The following is a 23,528-nucleotide window of genomic DNA, read 5'->3' as shown; positions in this document are numbered from 1 at the left end:
GGCCCCCCCGACCCCAGGACCCCCCCAATACAAGCCACCGCTAATGCTGATTCCCCTTGAATCTCACCTGGCTGCGTGGATGCTGTGATTCCACCAGCCGGAACGTGATGTCGTGGATCTTGACCGGCGCTGATCTCCCCTCTGGACAATCTCCAATCTTCAGCACTACCAGTGCCCAATCTTGCTGCTTGAGATCCCAGAGCCTGCAGTTCCGCAGCTCGCCCACTAGAGGCTGCCATTTCCCCGGCTGAAGCTGACACTGGAGCCTGCAATACTGCAGCTCGACCACTGGAGGCCGCCATTTCCACAGAAGATGTTGATGCTGGGCCAGCTCCGCGCTGCCCAATCAGAGAATCCTGCTCCCGGCCGCCATCTTGACCACGCTGTCCCCCAGATGGATCCCGGACTTCACTCCCACGGCATGCCAGGTGAGCCCGCCCTGGCCCACCTGCCGATCCTGGTCCCGCTCCCACGTCGCCTGATTCAGGGGTGGAGATGTCAGGTCTCTCCTGCCCAGGGCCCCGCCGTAAAACCGGATTCCTCCTGGCACGCGACCGGCCGGCTCTACTGCTCTTACCTGCGGAGCGTGCCGAAGGGTCCCTGGTGGGGCTCCTTACCCGGCGCCGGACCCTCGAGGTCTCCTCCGGACTTAGGCGCGCCGGAGGCCTGGTCCTCCGCGGCCGGCGAATAGGGAGGGCTTTGGAGGCCGAATCCCCTGACCCCGGAAGCAAGTCCTGGACCGTCGCCTGGAGCCATTCGGGTCCTTTGCTCTCAGCTGCCGCCCGGAGCTGCGCCAGCAAAGCATCAACAGAAGACATCTTTGGGAAAAAGGTCAGTCACTACAAGAGGTAACGCAGCAGCAGGACAGGGGCTGCTGCAAGACTGTTGTCCCACACGAGATGACCCTGATCCCGCCTCCCGCTGCCCTTTTTAAACCCTACACTCCTCCCCTAACGTCTCCCCACCCCCCCATCCTTGCAATACCCCTTAACCCTAAGCCTCCCAACTCACTCCCTCCAAACGCCTGTCATGCCAGGCCTACCCCCAGTCTTGCAGCCTTAAAGGGGTTGTCCGAGTTATTTTTTTGTTCTTTCTATGTTCCTAACGGCAAATGTAACAGCTTTCCAATTCACTCACTTTATCTCCGGTGACTGGTTTCTTAGATTTCACTGAGGGTCACATGACCTGTGATGTCAGCTTCTCTCCCTGCTCTGATAAAGGTCATTTACAAGCCTGAAAACGAGACAACACTGTGTTGGCCACGCCCCCTTCACTTCCGGTTGTGTGCTCTATCCTAGGAATCTTAACCCCTTCAGCTGCACAGACTCAGGACAGAAGTGTTTACTGTGTAGCTGCAGGCAGTGAGGAGACAAATGCTGGGCACAGGAGCTGAAAGAGAAGTTCTGCAAAGCATTACAGGTAGGGGGAAGATCCTGTGTGTATTAGGAGTGTCATTATAGACTGTTGGTATTCAGGAAAAAAGAGGGGTAAGATAAGACATACCTTCAGGCCCCCCGTTATTTACTTATCCTAAAACAAAGGACACGGACACCGTTCAACTTTAAAACTCTTTTACTGGGTGATTGTCGGCCACAGCTCACATTATAAAGGCAACTTTAAACTCCTCCTCCAACCACTCCTTCTGTGCGTGTGCCAACCCCTGGACACCAGAGGGCATGTGCGCCAAATCTGTTCCCATCATGCTCCTGTTCTCTACATTGCCGCCAGCTGTGACTTCCGAATTCCACACCAACCAGGAACCTCGAAAAAGGAAATACAACATGACCATCCAAACACAAGACCATAACAGGGGAGGGAGGGTGGGACCAGCTTGCCTTCGCCGAACAGAGGAAGAGGCAGGAGCAGGGGGTGGGGGGGGGGGGCGTATATATCACTTGTCATTGTCACCTCCCCTTCCTGCTCCTTAGCCACACCACTATCCAATTTTAACCCTTCCATCCCATTCCCACTCATTTGCCATACATTGCCAACCGGGCCATATGAAAAAGGCAGGGGCCTGCTTATAATCTGGGAAGGGATAAGGGGCACCATCAGTCCCTCATCACCCTCCCTCGGGTGCTCTCCAGACTGTTGGTATTCAGGAAAAAAGGGGGGTTAGGATAAGACATACCTTCAGGCCCCCCGTTATTTACTTATCCTAAAACAAAGGACACGGACACCGTTCAACTTTAAAACTCTCTTTTACTGGGTGATTGTCGGCCACAGCTCACATTATAAATGCAACTTTAAACTCCTCCTCCAACCATTCCTTCTGTGCGTGTGCCAACCCCTGGACACCAGAGGGCACGTGCGCCAAATCTGTTCCCATCATGCTCCTGTTCTCTACATTGCCGCCACGGAGGAGGCCAAATTTATACAGGACTCCGACCACCACCCAGCAAAAAGAAACCTTGCTCTATCCCATCTTGAATGCCAGACAAAAATATATCAAGACCGATTTCCGTCAGGTGCACCCCATCCGGTCTCATCAACGCCCTGTTGTCTCCTTCCAATTGACGGTGACGGACCGTTACACCACCTCGAGATCGCACAAAGCGTGAAGTACGGGCATTTAAAGTTTTCCGGCACCTCTCTAGTGCCTCACCATCCCGAGCCCCATGCCACACCACTCGGTGAACCACCTCCGACCACACAATGACCAATTCCCTAAAGAAAGCCGGGAACCTCTCCAGATCGGAGCGCATGAGCGCCATCAATTAAGTAAGCCGAAGAGCACAGAGATCGTTTCCGCCCGCATGAATCACCAGTATTACCGGCCCCGCTGACCGGAGACCCAAATCAACCACCTCAGGTAACAGCTGTGACCACCGAAGGCCCCGTATCCCTTTCCAAAAAACTTCTACTTCCCTGAATCCCAGGCTCCGACCTCCAGGCCTCCGCTCCGCTTTCTGCGCAGCCCAGAATATATAAGAGTGGCCCAACAACCACACCACCGGACGAACAGCACCTAAAAGAGACAATGATGAAAAACAGATCCACAATACGTACTGTAAACACCAATACACAAAGTTTTTTTTTTTTTTTTTTTATACAGAATAATTCAAACCAGTAAATCCGGACGAATATACCGCGCAAAGCAGGCGGATCGCCACCTACCAATACGCATCACCTCAGATTCAGCTAAGCCCGCCCTAGCCGCTTCAGTAGCTGCACCTATACGAAACGAGTGAGTACTAAACTCACCAGGATCAACCCCCGAATGCCTCAAGCAGTTGCGCAAAACCGAAGAAAACAGAAATTTCGTAAACGGTAACCTATCAGCATGCGCAAGAAAATTCACACCCCCCATTCGAACAGCCATATAGTCCCCCACCAACCTAACTGGGCAAGCTATTCCCGGAACTGGCAGTATCGGCAGCCACGCCACAGTCCCCAACTTGTCAGTCTTTGACTTCTTTATATGGACTCTGATAGCATTATTACCCAACACAACAAACCCCCAGGCTTAGCACCCGAAGAAGCCACCAGCTCACCCACCCTCAGAGCCGCAAAAAAGGCGAGACAGAAACTAGCTGCCACCATAGAACCCTCAAACGGCGACGAACAAACCGTCCCGCAACATTCAATCATCTTGCAAAGCAATGCGAAAGAAATAGGCCGTCTATTATCCCTCACCACATATTCCCTTTGCCATCCTTTCATAGCCTTTTTCACCACAAAGACCTTCGTCACATCCATCCAGCCACATAATTTGAAGTAAAACGCCACCCCCGCCAAACGCCGCCGCGCAACAGGGGCTGAGACCCCCATGGACCTCATTCTCAACAGCCACTCCACAGTCACCTCCAAGCGAATATCATCCCTCTCAGCGACATTTCTTACCCCACACACAGCTAACCAGTCTGCCCAGGCCTTACCATGCGCCTGCCACGTCGCCGGTGACACCGACGCACTCACGAGTGACATCAGCTGCTGGCTACTAGCTGCCACAGGAACTGCGGGCATTCCAGCCCATCCGATTCCGCCTCCGGATGCAGCTCCCGAAACACCAGCAGAGGAAGGCATTGGCGCAGCCATTGCAGGTACAGGCATGACATCCCTGTGATCCGCCAAAGTTCTCAGGCTAGAGGCCCTGGACATCTCCACCGGGACCGGTCTGTCCCGTCTGGAACGCGGTGTACGGACAGACTCCCCTGAAGCGCCCGAGGACCCATCAGAAAACAACGGGGAGCGCCAACGAGAGGATCTGGACCGCCTATTGTGTCTAGAAGAACGGGAACTGCGCCGCGAGCGACGACTACGGCGGTCCCTCCGGCCCCTGCTCCTGCCGTCAACTGACGAGGAGGGGGAAACAGACACCTCCCTGCGCCTACGTGAACGTCCAGGTGGGGGAGGAACCGCAAGTGGCTGCAAGGATGAAGGAATAAGGGGCAATTGAGGGGTGCCAGACACATGTACACCCCCAGCAGGAGGGTCTGGCAGCAGTGAAACTGAGTGACCTAACCCCAAATCCCCAGGCATAGGAGGCAACACATCCCCTTGCAATGGCACAAAAGGAGAGGAAGGAGGGAAGGGGGGGGGCCTGCTGTGAATCCGGAGGGGTTAATGGGCGATCCCCCGAATCCGGAACACTATTCCCCGAACCCATGCTGAAAACACCTGCCGCTTGCCACACTGAGGTACACTGTGGCTGCAGCGACCGAGAAGGCGGAAGCGGAAGGGGCGGAGCTATACTTCGCCGGCGCGAAACCAACCCCGGCCGAGACCCAGAGGCCGCGCGCCTGCACACAGCCCTAGAAGCCGGAGCGGTGCCCGGGGAGCAAGGAGGCGAGTGCTCCAGACGTACCGGAGGCCGGTGAGTACGCCCAGAACGCCGTCCGGCCGGCACAACAAATGGGGCAGGGGGTGATGAAACAGCCACTTGCGGTGTCCCCACCGCTTCAGTCAGCACGGGCGCAGGAGGGGCAGAGGAAGCGGGAGTGCTCCAGTCCTACTGTTAACGGGGTTGTCCTATTTATACTATTGATGACCTATCCTCAGGATGGTCTCTTTCCTGATATTCTCCTTTCAGACCAGACTACCATGATTTCTTTCAATCATTTATTTTTTCTGCATTGTTTGACAAACAGACATCTTAGTCTTAGGTTCCTACTTTTCCATCATCCTCCCACCTTCTGAGCATCCCATCCTGCCACCCCCAATACTGTGCCCGCTCTGCTCCCTAATACTGTACTGCAGACAGTCCACCTAAAAATACTGGTACCACACAGATAGTGCCCCCATCAATATTTATTGGCACACAGTGCCCTAAAACATAACTGCACCCAGCAAATAGTGTCTAACACTAATTATGTAACCATAATGTCCCCCAAAAGTTATTGTGCTAAGCTGTGCCAGGTGCCCCCCACATTAATAGTGCTCCCCAAAGTCCCACCAATAGAAATAATTATCTGCCAGAGTGCATAGTATTAACAGTGCCCCCAATAGTAATAATACCCCCATTGTGCCCATCCTAATAGTCATGTTCTCCATAGTCCCCCAGTAATTATACTTCTCCTTATAATGTGTGCCAGTAGAAAAATACCCCTTATAATGTGTGCCAGCATAAAAACTACCCCCTTATAATGTGCATCATCGCAAATACCCTCTTATAATGTGGACTAGTACAACAATAAAACTTATAATGTGTGCCAGTACAAAAACTACTCCCTTATAATGTGCATCAGTGCAAATACCCTCTTATAATGTGGACCAGTACCAAAAAAAAATTATATTGTGTGCCAGTACAAAAAATCCCCCCTTACATTTCAGATCAGACCCCCATATCAGACCTCAGATCAGACCCCCATATAAGATCCTCAGATCAGAACCCTATATCAAACCTCAGATCAGACTCCCCATCAGACCTTCATGTTAGACCTCAGATCAGACCCTCTTTGGACCTCTATGTCAGACTCCAGTTTCAGACCTCAGATCAGGTGCAGTGCAGAAGCCAGAGGACTGAGCATCCCCAGTTGCATGGGAGCTGGCAACATGTTTGGTTCGGCTCTTGACCAGCTACTCCACCATCATCTTCCATGGTAGCTGGTACCCCACTGTGGCCAATTAATCACCGAGGGTTGGGGAAAAGATGTGGTTAAAGTTAGTCGTGACACAGATCAGGACCGCGGCAGGCAGGCAGGCAGGCCTGGATTCAGTGGCTTATCAGTGGCTTAGGCCCGAATCATAAGGTCTCATCTAGGGCTTCCTGAAGACATCACACCTGTGAAGCGGCTGCAGGACTCTCCAGCCAATTCTAGGGTGCGGTCTGTGGTGTCATAGGGGATGGGAGCAGGGTCAATCCCTTTTTGAATCAACCTTTATATGATTATGCAGTGCCTGAACCGAAAGGTTCTTCTTGGGTCTCGCTGTCGGCAAGGAAACTACTTCCCCTCTCGACCGAAAACTAAATCACAGTGCCTTACCACCTTTCTAATTTCGGGTTTCCCGGCCGGGGGTGGTTCAGAACCTGTATGACGCAATCTTCAATGGCCACCTTATACATCCATGTATCATGGGCACGAGCCACCACAGCGAGCTGAACCTTCAGGTTCATGGAATTCACAGGGGTCTTGGTTTCGGTCTGTCCTGGAGTCAGGATTTTTCAGGCTGTGGGTCTGGCCGGCGGAGTGGAAACTCCAGCCGCTTCCGCCGCGCTGGCTGGTGTGGAGCGCACGTCTTGTACTCCGGGGGCTTTCCTCTTGAGACCAATCCTGATCTCTTCCAAGGCACGCAGGACCTCTAACTCTTCGCCGAGGGTCATAATATCCCAGTCAAGCTCTGGTGGCCTCCTGCTCGCCATCGCTGCAACTCTTGTGGTACCGGAATCAATTCTGTGAGTGGGCGGATCCCAGTGGGCAGTCCTTCTTTCTTTTCCCGTGCTTAGGCTGGGTGGATCCCTCTTTTCCCATGGTAGAAGCGGGACGGCAAAATAGGTGAAACATGGCCAAGATGGCCGATTAACCCCTGCTCTGCCCGTGCGCGCGTGATGGTGCGATTCCACAAGCCTCAGCAATAAGAAAGTCTTCATTTAAGCTGTTCACAAACATCTTCAGGCCATTTTTAATGATAATGCACAGAAGTAAACATCCTGTTTGTGACGCCAACTGCAACATACGCCCCAGGGAGCACCAGTATATTTGTGTTGAGCTCTGCTAGTGGTATAATATGGCCTTGTGTAGTGTCCTTATGTCACAGTGGTTCTACCTCAGGCTGTCGATCCCTAGGGAGTGGTTCACTGCAATAATTGAGTTGAAGTAGACAAAGAAGTCCAGATGGAAACTTGAACCTAGTTTACTGAATGAACTAATTCACTCCACTTCGTACCAGCAGGGTGCAAAGTGGCGGCAGTTTGTCCAAATGCTTCTGTTGGTTCCTGTCTGGCTTAAGACTGTTATTTTTTCAATGAGTAGGGGGTCTCTTGCCTGTTTTCCCTCTCATGTAAATAAAGTCTATAGTTCAGTAAAAAGCAAGGAGTGGGGTGCTCTAGGAGCTGCTTTATGGGCTTCTGTAACAGGAGAGAGGGGAAATGCATCCCCTTACTGTGCCATGTGACACATCTGGTAGCCCCTTGGTTTATTTGGAGGTGAGCTGCTCCACTATAGTGTATCGGTCCACCCTCACGCACGTTCGTAGCCAGCGGTTACCTCTCACATCAGTGGCACTTAGTGTTCTGCAGTTTCCACGTTTCTTATTCACAATGGTGCCATTTGTCTACTCAATGCATTTTTACCAAAGCAGCATGAGAACAGTTCACAAACTGTGCAGTTTCAGAAACGGAAAGCCAATAATCGCCACTTTTTGCAACTCTGATAAATTGCCCCTTTTACCCATGACAGCAATGAGGGATACGTGTGCAGACAGCGTATCACACATCTCATAGACCTGTGGAGGAGGAAGAGACTGCAGGACAGGGTTCAAATACAGTACAGCAGATAAGGAAGCTGAAGCAGATACCGGCTTTATTAAAGAACTAAATATCACGGCCAGAAAATCGGATTAACAGTATTGTGCCGATGCACCAGGGGCCCAATCAACAAATGACAGAAACAGTGTTAACAAGTTTACATAAATTTACAAAAAGGATAACTGAACTTTGCATCCAAAAAAATGCGCCCCAACCAGCAAGCACATAAAAATACAGGCTCTTCTACTATTTTCCTGTCTGCTCTTGCTACCCAGGGCACGTTTCTACAATGCACTGACTAAAGTATCCTGCTCTATGACCTATCACAGATTAGCACCGGTGCACACTCACAGTTCTGTAGGTAGCTGCTTGTCTTGGTCTGGTACGTGGAGGCAGGTGTAGTCTGGCTCCTGATCCGGTCGCTTGCTTGTCCCAGCGCGGTCTTTTCCTCTCTCTGTCTAGATTGCAGGTACAGGCATCCACATTGTTCAGCTCTGACAGGAGTAACCCGTCCTGTCACTGGTCTCTGAATTGAACGATATCACTCCTCTCGGACACACTCTACAGTCTCTGTTGATCTGTCCCACAGCAGCCAGGAAGAATCACTTTACAGTCTCTGTTCACATCAGCCAGGAAGAAGACGCACCATCCAGCAAAGGCCAGGAACTTGAACTCCTCCTACATCCTCTGGGATCAACAACTTCAGTTCTCTCTTACTCAAAGACACAGCGGCCTCTTGTGGCTGGAGGAAGGAATCACAGTCTGTGTGAAACATTATCACTAGCAATGCAGCGCAATGTAACTTTGTCATTCTAGGGGGTGACCCTTACAGACCCACCAAGCAAGCTCACCACATGTGACTTCCATCATGAATTACATGCTGCTGACGTCGAAAGTAGGAAGTGGTCATAATAATGTGACTCGACGGTGTAGAACTAAAAGCAGAAATATTAATATTTCAATGGTAAGATGAAATTAAGTGCCGGCATAGGTGGCTGGACTTATAGAAACAGCCGAGCAGGCCGGTGCTCTGCTGTTTCCATAACTCCCATAGTGTAAAATGGGAATGGGAGCTACGCAAACAGTGTAGCAAATCAAGCTACTCTTCTTCTGTAACTCTGGCATTTGCAGTGTATTTTGTTCTGCTACGCTGTTTGCAAAGTTCCTATTCACTACAATGGGAGTTGTGGAAACAGCAGACTGCCGGCCTGCTCAGCTATTTCTATAAGCCTGGCCACCTTGCCTTAACGAGGATATAGTGAGATGGGACAAACTCTTTAAAGGATAACTGTCGTATATATATTTTTTTGGAGTATTGGATTGTGGTGATTAATATCTCAACTTTTCACTGTGTATTCAATTACCCCTTAATACCACATTTTTGTTCCCTTTACTGCCTATTTTTACCTGTGCTTAAAATAGGGTTGCTAGGCATGGTCCGTCTATCTGTTGAAGGACGGAGGACGCAGCGTGCAGGCTCACATTACTGACAGCCAGGGACTGTAAGTAAATGATTAAAGCCAGGTCCTCCCCAGCAGCTGATAACAGTGCCTGGGCTGTGTGCACTTCTCCCTGTCCCTGCGCTTGGCAGACGCTCCCTCACTCAGCAGAGCTGGAGAAAGCAGAGTTGAACCAGCAGAGACCAGGGAAGGGAGATCTGCCGTCTGCTCAGTGTATAAATGAAAGCAACATGTGGTAAGAGGACCCCTTTGTGCTGCAGGAGATTAACCCTTTAGGGGGGAGGGTTCTGGTTACTGACACTTTTGGGGGGCTGTTGTTACTGGCTAGTGAGGGCAGGCGGGATTAGCCTCATGGTGAGGGCAGTGGCGGCCATCTTAACTGAATAGTGAAAATGCAGTTTTATGCAGACTGCTTGATAAGGGCTGAATCTTATTAAATATGGGGTAAGTCAGTCTAATAGTAACTGATTCTAGAATATCATGGTATTAGTAACTACATATATGAAAATTCAAATTAGGGTCTAAATGTGACAGTTATCCTTTAAGAATCTGAAATCTGAAGGAATCTATTTACTAAGGTTAGCTACACACATACTGACAAATTCTTTTTTTCTTTTCCAGTATAGGAACATAACAATGTAATTGCCGGATGTGGCGTATGCTGGACACCAATGGTGCTCATTGGATCCTGTGTGGATTCCGGCACTCTTTCAGACAAAATACTACTGCATACTGCTGTTTTCTCATTTTATTGCCAGAATCTGAAGCTCCTTCGCAGAACCTGACTTCAAAAATTTTCCATATAAAACATATTCCCCAAAATATCAAATTAAAAGCTAAAAAATTCATAATATGGCAAAAAGGAAAAAAAAAGAAATAAAAGTAGTAGCTAAGTCTCATCTATCTTAGAATACTCCTACACCCGGAGCAGAGTAATTCCCTGAAATGAGGCTGTCACCTCTAGCACTTAAATTGTGTAATTAGTGATGCTCAGGCTGTCCATCTTCCGAGAATCTGATGAATGTAAAAGTGGCCAAACAAAGGCGCCTGCAGATCATTGCATTTCATCAGTTTCAGATAAAGACCAAAGACCTCTTCAGAAAAAAATCAATTTCCAGACAATGTCTAACCAACAGCAATCACAGATCAACACTTGTGGATGGCGGCAGAAGAAAGCAAGCAAAACAAACACAACGCCACTATCTCGCTGTGAGCTCCTTTCTTCTTTACAAATTTAAAGGGGTTCACCAGGAAATGAAAATAAATAAATAAATAACATGGGGTACATTCTTAAAGGGTAACTACATTTGACATAAAGTTTTGGTATTTCATAGTGTAGTGTCCCACTTACGTGTGAATGGGCCACTCCAAAATGTTTATATGCCATTATATGTCATTTGTCACTGTTGAATGTATTTTTCCTTTGTCATAGCTGTTAAGTTCCTATTACAGGCTGGTGGATGCACTACATACATCCAACACTAGGTGTCACCCTCACACCATATATATATATATATATATATATATAGGTTAGCACACAGAAAGAGACAGGAGATTAGAAATGGAAGTTAGGAGGAGAGAAGCCAGGCTTGCCTCTGTCCTCTGGGCCTTCCCCCAGAGAGTGAAGCTACTTCAGCCCATGTAGTTCAAGCCTAGGAATTATTGATCCTTAACTGTTATATCCCTACTAGGAACCCTTCCGGGGACTTAGGGAATAATTGCTGTATCTACTGCAACCTCTTCAAAGAATGGAGCAGAGCAGAGTTTGCCTGCTGTAAGGACCGCCCTTGGGTTGCTGGATTACGGAACTATAGACTATTGGCAAAGGGAGATAACTGCCGTTTATCAGGTTTTAGTCACCTTTGCATTAGGTGGAGAGTTTCTAAGCTACAGGCTACCCACCATAACCAAGGACAGAAAGGCCATCTGTCAGAATACTTACTTACAGAGGATCTAAACTACTATTGAAAGGCTGAGTAACAAAAGCAAGATCAGGAACCAAATACAAGTAAGAAAGCTCAGTGAAAGCTTTGCGCCCCGCCCCCCTTGTTTCGTTGTTTTTCCGTTATTGTTCTTCTCATTGCTGATGTTCCGTTTTCAGATCTATTCCTGTTCAGAAGTCACAGCGGAGGTCGGTTGAGTCATCTAAGAGGGAGAAGAAGACGGACTTGCCCACGGATTAATTCTGTGGGGCATACTGCTTCCTCTACTCCGAGGCAATTTGTTTGGTATTATAAGGGTTGGATGGTTGGAGAAAAATAACTCATAAAGCTGTGACCGACCTTCACCCAACAAGATGGTTGTCAAGTGTTGTTATTTATTATAGGCTGCAAGACGGCCAAGGCGTTGGGGGGCAAGGGTATAAGTCTTGGCAGTCAAGATGGAGGGAGCTGAATCCTGCTAGTCTTTTTTTCATTCCCTCACCATCTCCAGAGTGCGATAAACAGCTTTAATCAGCAAGCACATCAAATCACATGTGTATCTAATCCTATCATGTACTATACAGACTTTTGAGCCTGTTACATAACTTGTGTGTGATACTGCCTGCTGAGCTGTGTATCTAATCCCATTTTGTACTATACTGCCTGCAGAACTGTGTATCTAATCCCATCTTGTATGATACTGTCTGGTGTGGTGTGTATCTAAGCTTATCATGTCAGATACAGTCCACTGTGCCTATTGTTCTTGTATCTTATGTATGATACTGCCTGCTGAGCTGTGTATCTAATCCTATCTTGTGTGATACTGGCTGCTGAAGTGTTTATCTAAGACCTCATGCACACGACTGTATCCGTTTTGAGGTCTGCAAGTCACAGATCCGCTAAATAACGATACTGTCCATGTGAGATACACATTTTTGGCAGAGCCATTGACTTCTATGGGTTCTAGGTCTGCAGTTTGAGGCCCAGAATAGGACATGTTCTATCTGTTGTGGAACTGACATCCGAATGTGGAAAACACATGGACGTCTGGTCCTCAAAATGCAGACCTCAAACCCATAGAAGTCAATGGCTCTGCAAAAAATGCGTATCTCACACAGACGGTATCCTTATTTAGCGGATCCGCAACTTGCAGATTGCAAAATGGATACGGTTGTGTGCATGAGGCCTAATCCTATCTTTTTTGGTCCTGCCTACTGAAGTGTTTATCTTGGCTTATCATGTGTGATACACATGTGATACTACCATGATCAGCCCAGGAAACACAGTCCGTGTGCAGGACACAACTGCCAGGGAGTCTCTATCTGATTGGGGGGTAAATACACATGAGGAGGTGAGTGCATGACAACTGCCCCATTGTCAGATAAAGACTGGTTGTCTCATACATTACTATCATACAGGCAGTGTGAGTCCGGGAACCCGCAGTCTGCCTGGAAAATGTGGCTGACACATGGACCAGGACATGGATTCCTGGGCCGATCACAGTCATTTGCATGAGCACCCACAGTGCCCCCATGACAGTGGCATCAACAGCCCCCCAACATAACATTGGCAGCCATAGTGCCCCCATAACAGTGATATCCACCGCGCTCCCATAACAGTGACATCCACAATGCCCCCATAACAGTGACTTCTACAGCGCCAACATAACAGTGACATCCAAAGCGCCCCCCCCAGTGCTATCCATAGTGCCCCCCAAGTGCCATCCACAGTTCCCCCAGTGCCATCCACAGTGCCCCCAAATGCCAATCACAGTGTCCCGTGTCACCATTGCCATCCACAGTGCCCCCCAGTGCCATCCACACACTGACAGCCTCTGTGGCATATCGCTATGCTGTCACTCCTGTCCTGCACAGTGCTTACATAGCGCTGTGTAGGAGTCAGTACGGGCTTCACATAGATGCCTGTACACTGCAGAGATGGCCGTTGGTCCCGGCGCATGCGCAGTAGTGTGCAGGCGTCGGGACCAAGGAAGGCTGGCCGAAGGCGGTGACCTCTTCAAAGAGGAAGAGAAAAAGACTACGAGGGAGTTTGTTGTAGATGCTATATAAAGGGTTAATGAAAAAAACTACGAAAGATGGTGCACATCATGTTTTTTTAAGATCCCTCAGGCCACCAAGTTGAGGACAGAGAGATATTCCAGTCCCACGGGACACAAAAAGCCAGGTTACGGAGGGGTCCCTCTGTATATGTGACCTTCAGTGATACACTCAGATCAGAGGGTAGGCCATGATACCCCGAGGCGGTGTGTGTGCCGGATGCGCGACTGTCCTTGCTTGCAGTGACATATAACAGGAACAGTTCTGTGCGTGGATACAGGAACCACTTAACTGCAGACAGGAGAGCAGCCTGGGGACAAAAGCAGAGATGGATCAGGATAAAGAGGGGCATGACATCTAAAATTATCATTGCAAATGTGTACAAGCAAGCGTTTTAATGCTGATCTCAAAAAGCATCTGATAAACTGTGGGGCTATAGAAAAAGAGCGGCATCGCTAATAAGCAGGACATGTTGTATTTCAGTTTCGACAAAATACCAATAAAGAAACACTGAAACAAAAATGTGAAATCTAAAGCCTTTATGGCACCATGTTTATTGTAAATCAATGTAAATCAAATACTTAAAATTCTAAAAAGTTGTAATGTGTTTGTATACCTGTTTGTAGATGGTCTTATGATATTCCACAACCTCCGCACTCTCAATAGCTGTAGGTCTCTGGAAAAACTCAAGCGACGACTTGGTGATGACTTTGTGTCTCATCTTTTGCATACCTTTGTTTCTCATGCCTTCAAGGAACCACTACAGGTCAAGTTTTAGCGAGTACCATATTTTTCTCAGGTAATTTAATTAGATTTACTTTGTTAGGGAACATTTACATTGGCCAATAAATTGGGCAATGATCGGGAACAAACTGTTCTTTCCCAGTCATTGCCCACTCATTTAAAGGGGTTGTTCCATCTGGGACATTTATAGAAAATGGATAGGATATGCCATAAATGTCAGATAGGTGCAGGTCCCACCTCTGGTACCCACTCTTGTCTCCAGAATGGAGCCCCAAAGTGAACGAAGAACAGGCCACGCGTGCAAGGTGTACTCTCCTCTCATTGCTATGGGACTGCTGAAAATAGCTGTGAATGGGGTACAAGCTGAGCAAGCACAGCCACCCCTTGTCACGGATGGTGTTGCAGAAAGCTGGAACTTATAAATAAACATCCGACTGGCTCGATCCCAAACTAAGGAGCATATGGGTGAGCCCTATAAAACCCCTAGAGCTCTCTCCGACTGCTATGCCCATGCAAAGATCTTTATGGTAGACGATTGCATGTCCACGTACCTTATACTATCTGACACCTGAAAACCCTATAATAGTGAGGGGACACTGACGGTATCATCCGTGTCACCGTCTAGTATTCCCTTCTCCCCTTGAAATAGCACAGCCAAATAATCCACAGAGCAATAAATCGCTAGTATCGCTGGTATCGCCGGTATCGCCAAATAAGTCTATACATTAGCCCAAGCTGAATGCTAGAAATACTTTACTAGAAGGCCCCACATTGAATAAATACAATTGCTTTTATCCCCTGCTCCCATGCAAGGGAGACACCCACAACAAACATACATTAACACATAACACAAAGGTTACAACCCACATAGACTCCTCCCCTCTGCTTGTGATATAATCATGGTACACCATGGTTAACATAATCAACACAGGCAGGAGAATACACATTGCCCTCTGTCCTGAGAGACAATCAAATTACAACTCGGTTGTCTCCAGGACAGAGGACAATCGCCAATACACACAGAGAGACAATGGAACAGACATCACTTACTCAAACATACAATGTCCCTTTACAATACACATAGACATTTAACACATCCCAAAATGGCACGAATTAGTCTCTTTGGCCTGGCTGTACTCATGGCTTTTCTGCACAAAACCGGTGCATTCAACATGGGACCATAATCACATGGTAAGAGGCTGGCAAGTAGTCCTCTCCAAGCACTCGTGGCAACCTCAATAGAGGGGAGTTTGTCACATATCTTCCCCTTGGGGTTAAGACTAAACAGGTATCTGACCTCCTGTCGGTCAGTACCTAGATTAGTCGGGAAGCCCACCCACAAAGAAACATTAGCAGAGTTGCCCACCTACGGTAAATAGTTAACAGGGTAGCTCACCCACCAGGGACTGTACTGGTCTGTAGGTCCCAGGTTGTGGCGAAACAGTTACGCATCCTCAGTCTCCCTGGTGCAGCTAGGCAAACCGCTGGGGCTACTTGGGGAACAGCGGCCAGCGGTGTTCTGCACTGATGCCAGCACTTCTGCTGGGGCGAGGGGGGTGAAAGCCTGTCCTGTAACAAGGGGGTCGGTGGAGCAGAGGCTAGCGGCGCTCTGCCCTGATGCCAGCTCTTCTGCTGGGGTGAGGGAGGTGCAAGCCAGCCCTGTAACAAGGGGGTCGGTGGAGCAGAGGCTAGCGGTGGTCTGCCCGGATGCCAGCTCTTCTTCTGGGGTGAGGGGGGTGCAAGCCAGCCCTGTAACAAGGGGGTCGGTGGAGCAGAGGCTAGCGGCGCTCTGCCCTGATGCCAGCTCTTCTGCTGGGGTGAGGGGGGTGCAAGCCAGCCCTGTAACAAGGGGGTCGGTGGATCAGAGGCTAGCGGCACTCTGCCCGGATGCCAGCTCTTCTGCTGGGGTGAGGGGGGTGCAAGCCAGCCCTGTAACAAGGGGGTCGGTGGAGCAGAGGCTAGCGGCGCTCTGCCCTAATGCCAGCTCTTCTGCTGGGGTGAGGGGGGTGCAAGCCAGCCCTGTAACAAGGGGGTCGGTGGAGCAGAGGCTAGCGGCGCTCTGCCCTGATGCCAGCTCTTCTGCTGGGGTGAGGGGGGTGCAAGCCAGCCCTGTAACAAGGGGGTCGGTGGAGCAGAGGCTAGCGGCGCTCTGCCCTGATGCCAGCTCTTCTGCTGGGGTGAGGGGGGTGCAAGCCAGCCCTGTAACAAGGGGGTCGGTGGAGCAGAGGCTAGCGGCGCTCTGCCCTGATGCCAGCTCTTCTGCTGGGGTGAGGGGGGTGCAAGCCAGCCCTGTAACAAGGGGCTCGGTGGAGCAGAGGCTAGCGGCGCTCTGCCCTAATGCCAGCTTTTCTGCTGGGGTGAGGGGGGTGCAAGCCAGCCCTGTAACAAGGGGGTCGGTGGAGCAGAGGCTAGCGGCGCTCTGCCTTGATGCCAGCTCTTCTGCTGGGGTGAGGGGGGTGCAAGCCAGCCCTGTAACAAGGGGGTCAGTGGAGCAGAGGCTAGCGGCGCTCTACCCGGATGCCAGCTCTTCTGCTGGGAAGGGATCAGTGGGTATCGCAGGCTCATCCCTTGCCCCCAGAACTCAGTTGGAGGGATCAGTGGGTATCGCAGGCTCATCCCCTGCCCCCAGAACTCGGTTGGGAAGTAGCTGGGAAGGGGAGGGCTCGCTTACCTCCTCCTCCTGGTATCCCTGCAGAGATGGCTGGGGATCTGGACCGACCGTCCAGCATCCCTGTAGGACTGGCACAGAGCCCGCGGTCTCATCTGTGCCCGTGTAGAGGGGTTTGTGTTCCCCTTTTCCCGGTATCTCCGGCTGCTGGTAGAAGGTGAGGCCGGTTGCCTCTCCTCCCCAGGACTCTGGTTGCTGTAGGGCAGAGGGACCCAGCATCTCCTTTCCCTGGAACTCAGGTTGCCGCTGGGGAGAGAGACCGGTTGTCTCCTCTCCCTGTGTTATGCAATGCCGCTGGAGATCTGGGCAGGCGGCCCAGCATCCCTGTAGGGCTGGTAGAGAGACCTTGGTCCCATCTCCACCTGCCATCTGTGGGTCCTCCCAGGACAAGTAAGTCTATGAGGTTGCTAACCTCTGAGGTTGGTTGGGCAAAAGAGGGTATAATTTCCAGGCAATCCTCTGGGCTGAGGGATGGTGGTTGAGCTAGGTTGAACAGTTGACGGTAGCTCTGCTCCAGCTCCCACTCCATGGTGACTAGATGCATCAGGTCTGGCCCAAGGTCGTCCGCTCGGGGAAGGTCCAGCTCGGTTTCCCTGATGTCGTGGATGTCCCAGAACTGACATTCTGTGGGGCATCCAAAGTCATCGCCCTCATCAAAGGCATCCCACAGTAAGCCCGGACCATTATAATCCTCTCCCTCCGGCAGATAGTGCTTAGTCATCCATGGGTTGCGCTGGGTGGCATACCACTTTAGTGCCCGGTACGCTTTGTCCAGCCACAACTCCCTCCAAATCAGGGTCCACAGTTCTGTCACCCACTCAGCCAAGGGTTGCTCTCCTAGGAAGGGTGACCGCAGGGCCACGAGTACCTGGAACCTCTGTTCCTCACGGGAAGGCTCTCTCTCCGCTGCCGCTGTACCTCCTCTAAGGCGTCATACCACAGCCCCTTTCGAGTGGAATCTCTGTAGTCCAGTATGCCCTCCTCTGATAAAGGCCCATCCTGTTGGGCCAAGTACTGCTGCAACCTCCAGTGAAACTCCTCTTCCATGTTGCTGTGGATAGGAACGCTGTCCCTTGAGCTCCTTCAAAGCCAGGGTCGCTGCACGAGTGCCAGCGTTGCCCTCCATGCACCATACACTAGTGCCTTCTTTGAATCCTCTGTGCAGGGAAAAAGAAGGGAAAATCCCGCTGCTTGCCACCAGTTGTGACGGTATCATCCGTGTCACTGTCTAGTATTCCCTTCTCCCCTTGAAATAGCACAGCCAAATAATCCACAGAGCAATAAATCGCTAGTATCGCTGGTATCGCCGGTATCGCCAAATAAGTCTATACATTAGCCCAAGCTGAATGCTAGAAATACTTTACTAGAAGGCCTCACATTGAAAAAATACAATTGCTTTTATCCCCTGCTCCCATGCAAGGGAGACACCCACAACAAACATACATTAACCCATAACACAAAGGTTACAACCCACATAGACTCCTCCCCTCTGTTTGTGATATAATTATGGTACACCATGGTTAACATAATCAACACAGGCAGGAGAATACACATTGCCCTCTGTCCTGAGAGACAATCAAATTACAACTCGGTTGTCTCCAGGACAGAGGACAATCGCCAATACACACAGAGAGACAATGGAACAGACATCACTTACTCAAACATACAATGTCCCACCCTTTACAATACACATAGACATTTAACACATCCCAAAATGGCACGAATTAGACCAGGAATTCAAAAGTTAGTACAAGTCTCTTTGGCCTGGCTGTACTGTACAAAACCAGTGCATTCAACATGGGACCATATTCACATGGTAAGCTGCTGGCAAGTAGTCCTCCATATTCACATGGTTGCCGCTGGCAAGCACTCGTGGCAACCTCAAAAGAGGGGAGTTTGTCACAGACACGACCACCGGCTCCCTGCACTTAATACGGACGGAGTCAGGGTCACCTACAATCAAGCCAGCAAGTAAACACAAATAAAGGAAACAGACTTATCTGAGGAATCAGGAGAAGGAGAATCCAGCAGTGAACAACTCATCCAGGAAAAAGTATAAACCGCAAAGTGAGGCAGTATGGGAGGAAATATAAAGGGAGACAATCAGTGCAAATAGGTGACAGCTGGGAGAAGGAAAGGAGATGACAAAGTGAAACCAAAACAAAGAACTTCATGCAAGAGGTAGCAAAGAATGTCTAACAGACCTTCTCACAGAGCTGGCGGTGACACCCCTCCATTGCCCACTATGAGCCAGCAGTCAGCTATTTTCGGAATTCCCATACCGGTAAATAGATGGTGGGTGTGCATGCGCAGATTGTTCTCCGTTCACTTCAGAGCCTCGTGACATGACCATATCCTACAAGTGTCACCTGAGCCAGACATCTATTGCATATCCTATCAAGATGCAGCCCTTTAAACTGCCTTTACATGCAGTATTTATCACCTCTGCACGTGAGTGAATGATCGCTACTGTGATCATTCATCCCAATACAGATAAATTGTTTGCCGGCAGCACCTCTCTGATTTCATGTGCCACGTAAACAACGGATCCGTGAAGTGCAGTTTATCAAGTGATTAGCTACACATTAAGGCTACTTTCACACTAGCGTTTTTACTGGATCTGTCAGGGTTCAGCAAAAACGCTTCTGTTACTGATAATACAACCATCTGAACGGATCCGGTTGTATTATATTTAACATGGCATGGGAGCGCTCAGCGCAACTAAACGGAACGGAATGCATTTTGGAGCATTCCGTTCTGTTCAGTTCAGTTTTGTCCCCATTGACAATGAATGGGGACAAAACTGAAGCGTTTTTTTTCCGGTATTGAGACCCTATGACGGATCTCAATACCGGAAAACTAAAACGCTAGTGTAAAAGTAGCCTTATATGGGACAATTATCAGGAACAAGCATATCACCATTGAAGCCAGTCATTGGTTGGAACCAATGGCCACAGCCAACTGGACGTAAACAGTGCCGGGACCGGAAGATGAAGAGAGCACAGAGGACCACGTGGGGCATGTAAGTATGAATCTTCTTTTTAAGAAGACAGGCTAGTGGCATTATTTAAAATATAATTATAACCAGAAAACGTCTTTAAGCAGTGGCTTCTGGGTCACTGCACTATATGGCGGAATGTTACATTACATTAGTATGTAATTTATATTGTCTTGCAATTTATGAAGAAATTAAAAATAAAAATGTACAGTTTATGGGGCATAGGGTGGAGCAGTTGCAGACAGAGCAGAGCCTCTAGGTGTAATGGCAACGCCCCCGTTGCTCCTAGAGGCTCATTTGCATATATTACAACTTAAATTTTCTCAGCAATACAGGCACATATGAACATGGGACCAAAACAGATGCCTTCATCTGCCAAGCACACATGTAACAGGTCAGCCAGTGTCATAGGTACAGATCTGCTTACAGATGCTTTTCCCTTTAAGATATTTTTATTTTCATGATTTCTTTTTTAACCCAAAAATGTACTGGTATATGTCTCTAAAAATTGCCGCAGCAACTGCACATTTATTGTCCCTATTTATGATTTTCAAAAGTTGGGAGGTATGGAACCCTTAAAGCTTCATACGGTCTATTGTTGGCCAAACCTGCCGAGAATGCTGGGCTCGGTCAACAGGCTTATGTGTATGGGAAGATCCTGACTCTCCATCCAGATGATGTCAGGGGAGAGAAGGATTGAGGCAAGGTAAATATTTTTCTCTGATTATTTTGTTTTCCCAGGATACAAGTCTAGTAGCCGAGTTTGGGGTGGCCCCATTGGTATGCTGGGTCCCCCGGTCATTGTTGAGGTGTCAACATGTGTTGCTTCTTTCCGCAAGGGAGGGTAAGGCGTGGTGCACCCCAATGGAAAATAAGTCTAAAGAGTTAGGGTGCAGTTAACCAGTGTGCTTCTTTACTGGAGGAACTCAAGTGCATAACAATACAGACAAGGCACTGGGCTGGCTTCTCCAGTTTCCCCCCCACCGGTAGAAGAAGGGTTCATGCTGAAGAAATGCCTCAGCTAGGTTCCCACTCTCTCTCAGAAGGCTGGTACCGTGACCAAAGGCTGGAGGCCCAATGTCTGTGGCTCAGTAGTCCGGCTGGCTCCTTGATCACAGGGCTGGTGACGCATGCTCTGTGGCTTGGCATTCACATTTAATGCGTCTTCTTCTGGTCACTCATGCAGACTGGCATGAGTCGCTTTTTCTAAGCATTGACTCCTAACTTCCAGAAAAAAAAAAGTCTTCAGACATAATAACAGAGCTAAACCAAACATCCAAAAGGTCAGCCTGTCTGGTTTTGGTGGTAAACAAGTCTGGCCTTTTCCCCTCCTAAACATGCTCTTCTTTAACTCTTATGGTAACTGTGGAAAACTATTAGCTAGAAAGTCCCAAAAGTCTCTCAGTATTCATTAACCGTTTCCACAGTGCTGTGCCAAATACAGGGCAAATTAACAGGATTTATAACACAACATACATATAAAATGCAGTTACACAGTATTAAATGGTCAGTGCAGGTTAACCTTTTACAGTGAAATAAAGTAAGGAGTTGATGACTTTGCATAGGGGTAACATGCAAATGTCCAGACTTCAAAGTACCCCTGCTCCATGACACTACACAAGCCACCTCCAGAAGTCTCTGGCAGCCACTTTTTCCTCCCTCACCATTAAAAACACATACACGCTCGGCTAAACCGAATGTGTGTGTATGGGAAAGATGGGATCTTTCAGTTGACAGCTATTGAATGTGGGTGGCCAGCCTTAACCCCTTAATGACCGGGCCTATTTTAATTTTTTATTTTTCCTCCCCACGTTCCAAAAGCCATCACTTTTATATTGTTCTGTTGACATAGTCATATCAGAGCTTATTTTTTGTGGGACAAGATGCATTTTTTAATGGCACCATTACCCCTCAAATATTTTTTTTTCCATTTTACAATACAAGACATAGAAAATTACATATTTTCTATGTCTTGTATTGTAAAATGGAAAAAATAAAATATTTGAGGGGTAAAACTGAAAACCCCCCCACAAATCTGACAAGGTTATTGGTGTTTTGACATCACAGCGTTCACTGTGCGCTAAAAATGACATGACATCCGTTTTGGTATGTATGACTTTTTGATCGCTGCTATTCAATTTTTTTTTGGGGGGGGGGATAAGGTGGCTAAAAATGGCGAATATTTTTTTTTTTTTTTTCTATTATGTGAAAATATTTTAATAGTTCAGACATTTTCAGGCGCAGTAATACCTCATATGTAAATTTTTGTATCCTTTATATATTTTTATATGTAAAATTGGGAATGGGGGTGATTTAAACTTTTAATTTATTGATGTTTTTTTATTTTTTTCCTTTTTCACTTATTGTTTAATAACTATAGGCCCCTTTAGGGGGCTAGAACCTAGGAGCTTTTCATCCCTTGTCCCATTCAACCTAATAGAGATCTATTAGGGTGAATAGGATTTTGACATGCTCTCTGCTGAGCTGTATCTCATGCACAGCTTAAAAGGGAGGTTACTATGACAGTCCTGAGAAACCTTAGCAGGCCCCAGGCTGTCATGGTAACTGATCGGAGCCCCACAATTTCACTGCAGGGGCTCTGATCGGAAGGCAGAGAGAGCTGTATCACTCTGTCTTACCCAGGCATCCTCAAACTGCGGCCCTCCAGTTGTTGTAAAACTACAACTCCCACAATGCCCTGCTGTAGGCTGATACCTGTAGGCTGTTCGGGCATGCTGGGAGTTGTAGTTTTGCAACAGCTGGAGGGCCGCAGTTTGAGGATGCCTGGTCTTACCTCACAGATGCCGCAGCATCTGAGGGGTTAAATGATGGTGTTTGGCATGATCACCGTTCCCCATCATTGCAGCTGGGTGCCTGTTGTATTATGGAGCCAGCACCCGCTGCGTATGGAGCATGCTCACTGCAGCAGCACGCTCTATACAGTTGTAGGCGCAGAATGCTGCATATGTATGGCATTATGTGTTAAAGAGTTAAAGAGGTTATCCCATGATTAATGTAAAAAATTAAAGTTAGACATCATACAGTACAGGAAAATTTCTTTATAGCAAAGCTAGAACCAGCCCTGTACCTCACATGGATCCAGAGATCTCCCCATTCATTGCTCTAGATTTATATCAAGCTGGCAGCTCAAGGGGAGTGTCTTCTCTGCTACTGCTCAGGAGGAGTGTCCTTTCTGCTGGAGCCCTCTCCCTATCACAGCTCAGGAGGCAGCTGAAAGATGAAACTGGGCATGTGTGGCCATATCAGTGAGCAGGACAAAGAATTAAGAAAAATAACAAACAGCAGGTGGCGCTATACAGATACATTTCATTGAATAACTCAGTGGCTATTTTAAATTTTTAATTACATGGAATTACAAAAGTATTCAGATCCAGATGCTGGTTTGAAAATGGTAGAATATGTTTCATGGGACAACCCCTGTAACGCCCTTCTACAGGGGCAGATAATTGTCCAAATAAGCATTCAGAAGAAGTCTCATTCCCAGTCATTGGCCCGTGTAAAGATGGCAGCAATAAAATGACAAACAACCAAAATGCTAAATGCATCTTTTACATGGGCCTAAGAATCACTGTTATCAGCAGCATATTTCCCTGTATGGGGGCCAAACAATTATACTAATGCCCCCATACAGTTGTTTGCTCCCAAAAAACCTTTTAAAGGAGCATCAGTTGATTAGTTATATCAGTGATTGCTGCTCAGTGACGGCTGACATTGGTCTGAGTAAAGGGACCCTTACACAAGATCTATACAAA

At 48.4% G+C, this 23,528-nt stretch overlaps 1 protein-coding gene across 1 annotated transcript in view; it reads left to right on the top strand.

The window, feature by feature from the left end:
* Positions 1-13,539: 13,539 nt before the first annotated feature.
* TH (tyrosine hydroxylase) overlaps positions 13,540-23,528 on the top strand; it is a 153,352-nt gene continuing 143,363 nt past the window's right edge. The window contains exon 1 of the mRNA XM_040409496.1: positions 13,540-13,655. The gene's annotated coding sequence lies outside the window, so the exon portion shown is untranslated. The remainder of the gene's footprint in view (positions 13,656-23,528) is intronic.

Source organism: Bufo bufo, chromosome 10 (assembly GCF_905171765.1).
Source record: "Bufo bufo chromosome 10, aBufBuf1.1, whole genome shotgun sequence".
Classification (NCBI taxonomy): domain Eukaryota; kingdom Metazoa; phylum Chordata; class Amphibia; order Anura; family Bufonidae; genus Bufo; species Bufo bufo.
This window is presented reverse-complemented; position numbering and strand designations above follow the sequence as displayed.